At 39.7% G+C, this 12,574-nt stretch overlaps 2 protein-coding genes across 15 annotated transcripts in view; one reads left to right on the forward strand and one right to left on the reverse strand.

The window, feature by feature from the left end:
• The window catches only part of ANKRD45 (ankyrin repeat domain 45), a 338,931-nt gene that overhangs the window by 235,228 nt on the left and 91,129 nt on the right, over positions 1-12,574 (forward strand). The gene's annotated exons all lie outside the window — the stretch shown is intronic.
• Positions 1-12,574, reverse strand: part of LOC147572686 (uncharacterized) — a 199,546-nt gene that overhangs the window by 180,599 nt on the left and 6,373 nt on the right. For all 13 annotated transcript variants that reach the window (XR_015246260.1, XR_015246257.1, XR_015246262.1 and 10 more), the window contains exon 2: positions 11,580-11,736. The gene's annotated coding sequence lies outside the window, so the exon portion shown is untranslated. The remainder of the gene's footprint in view (positions 1-11,579; positions 11,737-12,574) is intronic.

A 12,574-nucleotide genomic window follows, 5' to 3' on the forward strand; every position in this document is an offset into this window, starting at 1 on the left:
AGCAGACAAACGAAACGAAACGATTTGCAGATTACATGACACTATATATAGAAAACCCTAAAGAGTCCACCCAATAACTCTTAGAACTGATAAATGAATTCAGCAATGTCACGGGATACAAAATCATTGTACAGAAATCTGTTGCATTTGTAGACAATACAGAAGCAGTAGAAAGAGACATTAAGAAGACAGTCCCATTTACAGTCATACGCCAAAAATAAGATATCTATGAATAAATCTAACCAAAGTGGTGAGCGACCTATACTCAGAAAAGTATAAAAGTGATGAAAGAAATTCAAGATGACACAAAGAAATGTAAGGACATTCCACACTCATGGATCAGAAGTACAAATATAGTGAAAATGTCTATACTTCCCAAAGCAATTGACAGAATTAATGGAATGTCCATCAAATTACCGACAGCAGTTTTCACAGAACAACAACAGTCCTAAAATTTGTATGGAACCAAAAAAGACCGCAATATTCAGAGTAAATCTTTATGTGAAGTGATAATTATGGATGGCACTATGCCTCTGGATCTTCTGCTCCAAAACACAATAACTCTGGCTTAAGCATTTGAACAAACGTTAGGCATATCCCAGCCAAGGATCATTCTACAAAATACATTGTACCAACGTACCCTCAAAACTTTGCACCTTATGAAAAATATGGAACAATCTAAAAATTGTCATGGCCAAGTGGAGCCTAAGGAGATAGGATGACTGTAATGTGGCAGCTGGGATGAGTCTGGGCTAGGAGAGGTTAAAACCGAAGCAATCTGAATACAAATATAAACTTTACTTCATACTACCATATCTCTTTGATACCTTGATTGTGATCATGTACCAACCATTATGACATCAATAATGAGAAAACAGTCTGATGTATGTGGATACTTAGTATTATCTTCCCAATTTTTTTTTGGTAACTAGAAACCCATCATGAGAGAATAGATTATTAGTAATCATGGTTTTTCTACACATAAGATTATATAACCAGTTCCAGTATTAGTTACTAGTGATGGCCATGTACCTATTCTTGTTGTTCTTACTATTGTTTAATTTAAATAATAGCATTCATGGTACAGAAAACTGCATGATAAACACTTCATAGAAACATCTAGCTTTACATATTTTACGATAATAACGTATGTATATACCACTCTATTATGTGGTATGTAAATTAAGTGTTTTTCTGATCTTGAACGAGCATGTCATTGAATGGCTTTCCATAAAGGTGGTTATGCTAGATCATGAATGATTCTCAGATTTTACAGGATGTACGTCACATCATGCCTGAACATTGTCAAAAATAAAAACATACACGCGGACAGATGAAGCATTGTGACTGGCTCACTTATTGTAAAGAACACTTGCTTTCATATTTTCACGTATACTTTTAGCAGGAATATAAGAGAATCCAATATTTCCAAATCAAAGAGATATTCAAAGACTGGAAGAACGATAGGGAGTTCAAAGGGTTTCAGAAGGATAAGATGTGACCATGAAGGGGGAGTCACAGGCAAGCAGCTTTCTCTGGTCCACACTGACATGTTTGCATGAGGATATGTGACTTGCCAAAGGGTAAGTCCCAGAAGTACCAGAGGGAAAGACAACGCTTTAGGGCAGGGTGACGTGGAAAGGGTGCTTCTGTGCCTAAGAGATGGGTCAGCAACCTGGCTGGAGGTCCCTGCGTCAAAGACTTCAAAAGGCCAGCAGTAACCTATACTCACAAAGATCTTAGTAACATAGATCAAAGTAACTTAGAGCCACAAAGATCTTAGAGCCACAGAGTCGATCTTCAACTATGATTAGGAGATGGTCAGAGTTTCACAGGATACGATCTTTGAGCCGGCAGTAGATGGTTAAAATATTATTTAGGGCTATACATTTAATGAAAAAATGTATGTGTAAAAATTTGGGTTTGGAATGTTAAGAAAAATCACAGGCCCATCATGGAGTTACTTATGTTAAGGCCACATGTCACTAAATCTAATTTCATTCCTGCAGGAATGTAACTTTCACCGGTCAGCAAATAATTTCCTAGTCAGTACTGGAAATTTAACTGATAGATCCCTGCCATTCCCCTCAGAGAGGCAGTCTTGCCTAAATAAGGTATTCCATGCCACTTTTTTTTTTTAAAGTTTATTCAAGTTAGAGACAGAGAGCACATGCAAGAGAGGGGCAAGACAACAGGGAAAGAGAGAATCCCACAACCAAGAGGTCATGATCTGAGCCAAGATCAAGAGTCAGACACTTAACCAAGCCATCCAGGCACCCCGAGAATGTGGAGTTTCAAAGGTTAGCAGTCTTGGCTGGGATACAGCCATGATGGCACTGGCCTACTCCTGAAAAGAAGGCAGCCAACAACTTGCAGTCAGATGGCATTGAAACAGTGATCTGTACAACGCCTGGTGCACACACTGGAGAGATTATACACTGATCGGGGAGAACATCCCTGAGAAGCAGTGTTCACAATGAGGGTACAAAGAGCTAGGACAGGTGGGCTGCGTGGCACCATTTCCCTGTTCTGCACACCTCCCCCCCAGCAAAAAAAACACAGAGCCATATGCTGGAAACAAGGCAATCCCCACACTGGGTGCCTAAGCTGCTTACACCAACCCCAACTTCCTGTGTTCTGGTGAGACTGGCCTAGGTCATTGAAGCTTGCCTCTGTCGCAATGGACCTGGCCCATTCCCCAGAACACCAGTGGAAGCCCATGACCAGACCACCTCTCTTGACCAGGCAGTTATGCTTCACTTCTAGTGGCAATCATTTCAAGTCTCATTTCACAAGCAGATCGGAGCAGACCTAGATAAGTCTCACCACATTCTGGCCAAGGACCATACATTGTTCATACAACTGGCTTGAAGGATAGTGCAGCCAGAACATAAATCAGTGCATGCAACACACACCACAGACACTCAGTGATGTGCCAGGCCCTGGACACTTGATGATCTCCTCTTCATAAAGCCATTCATCTCAGAGGCAGGTAACATAATGAGCTTTGGTAACAGAGAGGGCAAATACTCAACCAAAATGCCAAGACAAGAGGAATGCATCCCAAATGAAAGAACAAGATAAGGTCATGGCCAGGGACATGGAAGGAACACTTCCAAACTCATTCTATGAGGCCAACATGGCCTTGAGTCCAAACTGGACAAAGACCCCACCAGAAAGGAAAACTACAGACCAATTTCCCTGATGAACCTGGATGCAAAAATTCTCAACAAAAAGTACCAAACCGGATCCAACAATACATAAAAAGGATTATTCAGGACAATGAGGTGGATTTTGTTCCTGGAATGCACAATAGATTCAATATCTGCAAATCAACTGATGTGATACATCACATTGATAAAAGAAAGGATAACAACCACATGATCCTCTCCATAGATGCAGAATAAACGTTTGACAAAATGCAGCAGCATCCTTTCGTGGTGAAAAAAAAAAAAAAAAACAAACCTCATGAAAGGAGGGATAGAAGTATCATGCCTCAACATGAGAATATCCAGATATGAAAGTCCCACAGCTCATATCATCTTCAATGGTGAAAAACTGAGCTTTCCCCCTAAGGTCAGGAACACGACGGGGATACCCACTCTCAGCACTTTTATTCACCATACTGTTGGAAGTCTTAGCCTCAGCAATCAGACATCAAAAAGAATACAAGGTGTCCAAGTTGGCAAGGAGGAATCAATCTTTCCCTGCTCACAGACATGATACTCTCCGTGGAAAATCCGAATGACTCCACCAAAAAACATCTAGGATTGATACAGGAATTCAGGAAAGTATGAGAATATAAAATCAATATGCAGAAGTTGATTGCATTTCTATACACCAGTAATGAATCAACAGAGAAATCAAGGAATTGATGTCATTTACAACTGCACTGAAAACCATAAAATACCCAGGGATAAACCCAACCAAAGAGGGAAAAGATCAGTACAGTTAAAACAATAGAGGGTCTCCTGGGTGGCTCAGTCGGTTAAGTGCTGTCTTCGGTTCTGGGCATGATCCTGCATTTATGGGATTGAGTCCCTTGACGGGCTCTGTGCTGACAGCTCAGAGTCTGGAGCCTGCCTCAGAGTCTGTGTCTCCCTCTCTCTCTCTGCCGCCCCCCATCTCATGCGCTGTCACTTGCTCGCTCACTCTCTCAAATATAAATAAACATTAAAAAAATTAAAAGAAGGGCGCCTGGGTGGCGCAGTCGGTTAAGCGTCTGACTTCAGCCAGGTCACGATCTCGCGGTCTGTGAGTTCGAGCCCCGCGTCAGGCTCTGGGCTGATGGCTCAGAGCCTGGAGCCTGTTTCCGATTCTGTGTCTCCCTCTCTCTCTGCCCCTCCCCCATTCATGCTCTGTCTCTCTCTGTCCCAAAAATAAATAAACGTTGAAAAAAAAATTAAAAGAACAAACCATACAACGTCTATAAAAGAAGTTGAAGAAGACACAAAGAAATGAAAAAAAAATCCCATGCACATGGATTAGAAGAACAAATATTGTTAAAATGTCAATACTACCCAAAGCAATTGACAAATTCAATGTAATTCCTATCAAAATAACACCAGCATTTTTCACAGAGCTAGAGACAACAATCCTAAAATTGTATGGAATCAGAAAAGACCCCAAGGAGCCAAAGTAATGTTGAAAAAGAAAAACAAAGATGGAGACATTACAACTCTGGACTTTATGGTGCATTAGAAAGCCGCAATCATCAAGACAGTATGGTACGGGCATAAGAACAGACACATAGATCAAAGGTCCAGAATAGGGAACCCAGAAATGGAGCCTCAAACATATGGCTGAATAATCTTTCACAAAGCAGGAAAGAATATCCAAAGGAAAAAGAAGAGTCTCTTCAGCAAATGGTACTGGGAAAACTGGACAGTGAGAAGTATGAACCTGGACTTTGTTCTTAAACTTCTCTCTCTCTCTCTATCTCTGTGTGTGTGTGTGTATGTGTGTGTCACACACACACACCTCAAAATGGATGAAAGATCTAAATGTAAGACAGGAAACCATCAAAATCCTAGAGGAGAATACAAGCAACCTACCTCTTTGATCCTGACCGCAACAACTTCTTGCTTGTCATTTCTCCAGAAGCAAGGGCAATAAAACCAAAATAAACTATTGGGACCTCAAGATAAAAAGCTTCTGCACAGCAGAGGACACAATCAGGAAAACTAAAAGGAAACTTAATGAAATGGGAGAAGATATTTGCAGGTGACATATCAGATAAAGGGTTAGTATCCAAAATCTATCAAGAACTTATCACACTCAACACCCCAAAACCAAATAATCCAGGGAAGAAATGGGCAAAAGACATGAAGAGACACTTTAACAAACAGGACATCTAGATTGGTCACACGTGAAAAGATGCTCAACCTCATTCCTCATAAGTGAAATACACATCAAAACCACAATGAGATATCCCCTCACACCTATCAGAATGGCTAAAATTAACATCTCAGGAAACGACAGATGTTGGCAAGGATGCAAAGGGAAAGTTTTGCAATGCTGGTGGGAATGCAAAATGGTGTAGCCACTCTGGAAAATAGTATGGAGATTCGCTACAAAAACCAAAAGTAGAACTGCACTAGGACCCAGCAATTGCACTACTAGGTATTTACACAAAGGATACATTAATGCTGACTCCAAGTGGCACATGCACTCCAATGTTTATAGCAGCATTATCAACAATAGCTACATTATGCAAAGAGGCCAAATGACCATTGATGGATGAATGGATAAAGAAGATGTATATTCATACAATGGAATATTACACGGCGATCAAAAGGAGTGAAAACTTGCTATTTGCAACAACGTGGAGTGAACTGGACTTTCTTATAAGTAAAATATGTCAGAGAAAGACACACATCATATTAAATTCCACAGATGAGAGAATTCATAACACTGAAGAACGTAGTGAAAGGAAAGCAAAAATAAGATACAAACAGAGATGGAGTCAAACGATAAGACACCGTTAAATAGAGGGAAGAAGCTCAGGGTTCCTGGAGGGTTACTGAATAGGGGTATGGGCTAAGGGGTGATGGGCATTAGAGACAGCACTTGGGATGAGTACTGGATATATTTTTGTAATTGACGGATCACTAAATTCTAATCCTGAAACTGTATTCCACTATAAGGTAACTAACTTGGGGTTAAATTTTAAAAAAGAAGAAATATTAAAAATAAGTAAAGAAATATATTACCAGTCAAAAGAAAAGAATATATAAATCGGGCTCTTTTAGTGGAAATGAAAGACCAAAATTGTCACAGACAAGAAAGGATCAGAGAAAACATCAAGATACAATGGTAAAACAACTAGTAGGGCACTAAATATATACCTATCAATAAGTACTCTAATGTAAATCGACTAAATGCTCCAATCAAAAGACATTGGATAGGGAGTCAGAATGGACAAAAAAAAAAAAAAAAAAAGAAAAGAAAAGAAAAAAGAAAAGAAAAGAAACAAACAAACAAAACAAGGCCTATCTAGGTACTGCCTACAAAGCCTTATTTGGACTTAAGTCACCTGCAGATTTAAATGGAGGGAATGAAAAAACATTTTTCATGCCAATAATATCAAAAGAAACCCAGTACCAATCCTTATATCGGGCAAAAAAACTTTAAAATCGAGACTGTAGTTTGGTACCCTTTAGGTCAATACCTAGTAGTAAAATTGCATGCACCCAATATTTATAGCAGCTTTATCAACAGTAGCTAAATTATAGAGAAAGCCCAAGTATCCATCAAGTGATGAAGGTATAAAGAAGTTGTGGGGTCTGTGTATGTGTGTGTCTGTGTATTCATGTATACGCATGTGTGTGTGTGTGTGTATTCATACATACATACATACATATGTATATACAATCTAATATGTCTCAGCTTCAAAAAGAATGAAATCCTGCCATTTGCAACGATGTGGATGGATCTAGAATGTGTTATGCTAAGTGAAATATGTCAATCAGAGAAAGACAAATATATGATTTCACTCATGTGGAATTGAAGAAACAAAACAGATGAAAACATGGGAAGGGCACAGGAAAAGAGAAGAGTGGTAACAAACCACATGTGTCTCTTAATGATAGAGAAAAAAAAGTGAAGGTTCATGGAGGGAGATGGGTCAGCTCTGGGCTAGATGGGGGACCTGTATTAAGAAGAGCACTTGTTGTGATGAGCACTGGGTGTTGTATGTAAGGGATGAATCACTGAATTCTACCCACGAATCCGAGAATGCACTGTATGTCAACTAAGACTTAAATTTAAAAAATAAATAAAGCTGTAACAAGAGATGAAGACAAACACTATCTCATACTAAAGGGGACAACCAAACAAGAAGATCCAATGATTATAAATTTTGATGCCCCCAACATGCAACCACCAAGTATATAAAACATTTAACAACCATAAAAGAACTCATTTATAATAATATAACGATATTAGAGGACTTTAACACATAACTCACATCGATGGACAGAACCTGTAAATAGAAATTCAACAAGGAAACAATGGCTTTGAATCACACACTGGACCAGATGGGTTTAACAGATATATTCAGAACACTCCATACTAAAATGACAGAGTACACATTCTTTTCAAGTGCACGTGGGGCATTCTCCATAATTGATCACATTCTAGGTCACAAAGCAGGCCTCAACAGGTACCCAAAGACAGAGATCAGACCAAGCATTTTTTCTGACCACAAAGCTAAGAAACTTGAAGTTAACCACGTGTGCGTGTGCGCGCGCGTGCGCGCGCGCGCACACACACACACACACACACACACACACACACAGAGTAAGGGGGAAAGGCCACAAATAAAGGGAGGTTAAATAACATGCTACCAAATGAATGGGTCAAACAGGAAATCAATGAGAAAATACACTGAAACTAATGAAAATGAAAATACACTGGTAAAAATATTTGGAATGTGGCAGAAGCAGTCTCTGATGGAAGTATATAGCAGTCCAATCCTACCATAAAGAGCAAGAAAAATCCCAAACAATCCTAACTATAACTAAAGGAATGAGAAGAACAGCCGAAGGAAGGAAATAATAGAGATTAAGGCAGAAATAAGGAATATAGAAACCAAAAAGACACTAGACCAAATCAATGAGACCAGGGGCTGGTTCCTTGAAAACAGTAATCAACATGAAAACCTCCTAGGCAGAGTTTTCACAAAGAAGGAAAGGACTCAAGTAAATAAAATCACAAATAACACAGGAGAAATAACAGTCAATGCCACAAAAATACAGTTAGAAGATAATATTATGAAAATCTATATGCAACAAATTGGACACTCTGAGAAAAATGGAACGATTCCTAGAAACACACAAACTACCAAAACTGACACGGGAAGATACATAAAATCTGAAAACAGAAAGAAATCAAATCAGTAATAAAAAAAATTTCCCCCCAACACAAGAGTTCAGGGCCAGATGGCTTCACTAATGAATTCTACCATCCATTTAAGGAAGAGATATTATGTATTCTTCTCGAATTATTACAAAAAATAAAAAAAAGAAGGAAAACATACAAATTCATCTTATGAGGCCATCATTACCCTGATACCAAAACCAGTCAAAGCCTCCACTAAAAATGAAAACTGCTGGGGCTCCTGTGTGGCTCGGTGGGTTTAGTGTCCAAATCTTAATTTTGGATTAGGACATTATCTTGCAGCGCATGGGTTCGAGTCCCACGTTGGACCCTGTGCTGACAGTATGGAGCATGGCCAGGATTCTCCCTCTCCCTGTCTCTCTGCCCCTCCCTCACTTTTATGTACTCTATGTCTCTAAGTAAATAACTACTTTAAATATGTTAAAAATTTTTAAATAAACTACAGACCAATATCAAGATTAATATGTATGCATAAATTCACATCAAAATACCTTCAAATTAAAGTCAATAATACATTAATAGAATCATTTACCATAATCAAGTGGGATATATTCCCGGACTGCAAGGGTGGTTCCACATTCACAGATCAAACAACATGATGCACCACAGTAGAAGAAAGGATAAGAACAATATGATGCTTTCAAGACATGCAGGGAAACGATTTGACAAAATGTCACATCCATTCACGATAAAACCCCCTAGCAAGTATATTGGGACTCAACCTACATGCACATAATAAAGGTCATCTATGAAAAACCCACAGCTCATCTCATCCTCAATGGGGAAAAATTGAAAGTTTTTCTTCCAAGGTCGGGGACAAGACAGGGATGATCCCTCTCACCACTGTTATTCCACATAGTACTGTAAGTTTTAGCCACAGCAATCAGACAACAAAAAGAAATAAGAGGCATCCAAATTGGCAAGGAAGAAATAGAACTTTCACTATTTGGAAATGACATGATGCTCTCTGTAGAAAACATGAAAGACTCCCCCCAAAATTGTTAGAATTGATATATGAATTCGACAAATCAAAATATACAGAAATCAATGTACATAAATCTATTGCATTTCTGTAGACAAATAATGAATTAACAGAAAGAGAAAGTAAGAGATCAATCCCATTGACAGGTGCACCAAATACCCCAAGATACCTGGAATAAACCTAACCAAAGAGGTACTCTAAAGGCTGTGAAACACTGATGAAAGAAATGGAAGAGGACATAAAGAAAAGGAAATACATTCCATGTTCACGGATAGGAAGAACAAAATACTGTTAAAAGGTCTACACTCCACAAAACAATCTACACATGTAATGAAATCCCTATCACACAAACAACACATTTGTCACAGAACTAGAACAAATAGTCCCAAAATATGTATGGAGTGGCAAAGACCCCAAACAGCCAAAAGAAATTGAAGACCAAAACTAAAGCTGGAGACATCATGCTTCTAGACTTTAGGTTATATTACAAAGCTGTACTGAACAGAAGAGTATGGTACTGGCAACCACCAACAACAAAAACACAGACGCAGAGACCAATAGAATGGAAACCCAGGCATGAACTCATACATATATGGTCAATTAATTCTCAACAAAGCAGGAAAGGATATCCAATGGGGAAAAAAAAGATACTCTGGGACACATGTGTGGCTCCACAGCGTGACTGTGGATTCAGCTCCGATCATGATCTCAGGGCAGTGCAGAGCATGCGTGGGATTCTCTCTCTCCATTTCTCTCTGCCCCTCTTCTGCATGTTCTCTCTCTCACTCTGTCTCTCTCTCTCAAAAATAAATACATAAACTTAAAAAAAGTCTCCTCAACATGTGGTTTTGGAAAAACTAGACAGCAACCTGCAAAACAAAACAAAAACACAAACGGACCACTTCCTTACAACATACACAAAAATAAATCCAACATGAATAACGAACTATGTGTGAAACCTGAAACCATAAAAATCCCAGAGGATACCTAACACAGGCAGTATCTTATTTGACATTGGCTGTACAAACATCTTTGTAGGTATATCTCCTGAGGTAAGGGAAACACAAGCAAAAATAATGGGACTTCATAAAAATAAAAAGCTTCTGTCACAAAGGAAATAATCAACAAAACTAAAACACCTACAGAATAATATTTGTAAACGACATCTGATAAAGGGTTACTATCCAAAATATATAAAGTTATACAGCACCCAAAAAATGAGAAATCCAATTAAAAATGGGCAGATGACATGAATGGACATTTTCCCAAGGTGACATAAACATAGCCAAGAGACACATGAAAATATGCTCAGCATTACTCATCTTCAGGGAAATACAATTCAAAAGTACAATGAGATAACACGTCACATCTGTAAGAATGACTAAAATCAATGAATGATGAAACAGCAGGTGTTGGCAAGGATGTGGGAAAAGAGAAACCCTCTTGCGCTGTGGGAAGGAATGCAAACTGGTCCGGCCACTCTGGAAAACATCATGGAGATTCGTCAAAAAAAAAAAAAAAAAAAGGAAATAGAACTATGTTACGATCCAGCAATTTCACTACGAGGTATTTACAGAAAGAATACAAAAATAATTCAAAGGGATACATGCACCATGAGTTTACAGCAGCATTTTCTACAAAAGCCAAATTACGGAAACTGACCAAGCATCCATCAACTGATGAATAAACTGAGAGGTAGTATATGGAATGTAATATTATTCAGCCATAAAAACATGAAATCTTGTCATTTTCCACGAGGTGGATGGAGAGAATGTTATGCTGGGTGAAATAAGCCTGTCAGAGAAACACAAATACCAGATGATTTCACTAACACATGAAAATGAAACAAAACAAAGGGGGGGGGGGGAGGAGACAGTGACAAACACTCTTAACTAGAAAACAAACTGAGGGGTTCCACAGTGAGGTGGGGGAATGGATGAAACAGCTGCTGGGGATTACCAAGTGCACCTGGGATGAGCACCAAGTGACGCATGGAAGTGTTGCTCTATATTGTACACCTGAAACTAATATTACACTGTAGGTTTCCTAAGAGCAATTTAAAGTAATAGATAACATAAGGTTAAGACACCTACCTACCGGGTTTTCTGTAGTTTTCAATCACTTCATTAGGTTAGAAAAATAACCATAAATTTTTTAAAAAAGCATGTATGATGTGGGGGACAGTTTGTGCCCTTACCTCGGTCACTGGTTCCAGCAGGACTCGGAAAGTGGGTCCCAGCTCATTCTTCTAGAAGGTCCTGAGACGAACATTTCGTGTATTCAAGTCCTAATGGAATGCAGCTCCCGTTCTTCTGAATTTCTGTCAGCGTTTCTTACCGGAAACAAGCCTGAATCTGGAACAAACCATTGACTGCATCTATGAGGTGAAGTCGTGGAACCCCGCAATCCACCAGTCCTTTAGTAAAATACGACTTGTTCAAATACTGTCCAGGAAGTTGAGGAATGAAACACGGGAACAACCCAGAAAATGCAAGGGCCTATGCTGTTTAGCAACCATCATGCCCAGGGAAGCCACCCAGGGCCCCCTCCTCAGTACTCAGTACAAGGCAGCTTCTCTCTGGCGACTCAGGAGATGCCAAGTTGCTGCAAAGCTCCCAAGGTCTCCCCTGGGGCGGGCGGCAGAACCCGCTGGAAACACAGCTCTGCTCTCTGTCCTGAGACAGCGGTAGAGGCCCTGTGTCCTCTGGGAGCAGCAGCAGCCCTTCCTGCTCTGAAGTGCCCTGGGTCAGAAAAGCCGATGGTGCGCCCTCTGCTGGCCATCACTGCCTAGGCAGAGGAGCCCGCCCCTCCAGGTCTGTGGTGCTTGAGCTCTCTCTGCTGGCTACCCTGGGAATTCCTGCAATGTTGAAGGCCCTGGTCGCTCAGCTGAGGGACTGAAGGTGCTCTGGGCAACTCCGCCTGTTCTCCACAATGGGAAGGGTCTTAGTGACAGGGCCTGGGACACAAAGAAATCTTTTCCTTCTCCTTTTTTTTGAGTGAAGAATGAAACAGAATTTATTAACATAATGACATCATTTGTAATGTTTTAAGCAATGTCCACAGAAAAATAGACCGCCAATTTACACATGCTGAGAAGTAATTGTGTTTACCACCAGAGTATTTAGGTTAGATAAAGAATTGACACCTTTGAGAGAGAGATAACTGCTTCCAGCTATGGAACGAATGAGTCCT

Source organism: Puma concolor, chromosome E4, assembly GCF_028749965.1.
Source record: "Puma concolor isolate L17-30 chromosome E4, mPumCon1.1.hap2, whole genome shotgun sequence".
NCBI lineage: Eukaryota > Metazoa > Chordata > Mammalia > Carnivora > Felidae > Puma > Puma concolor.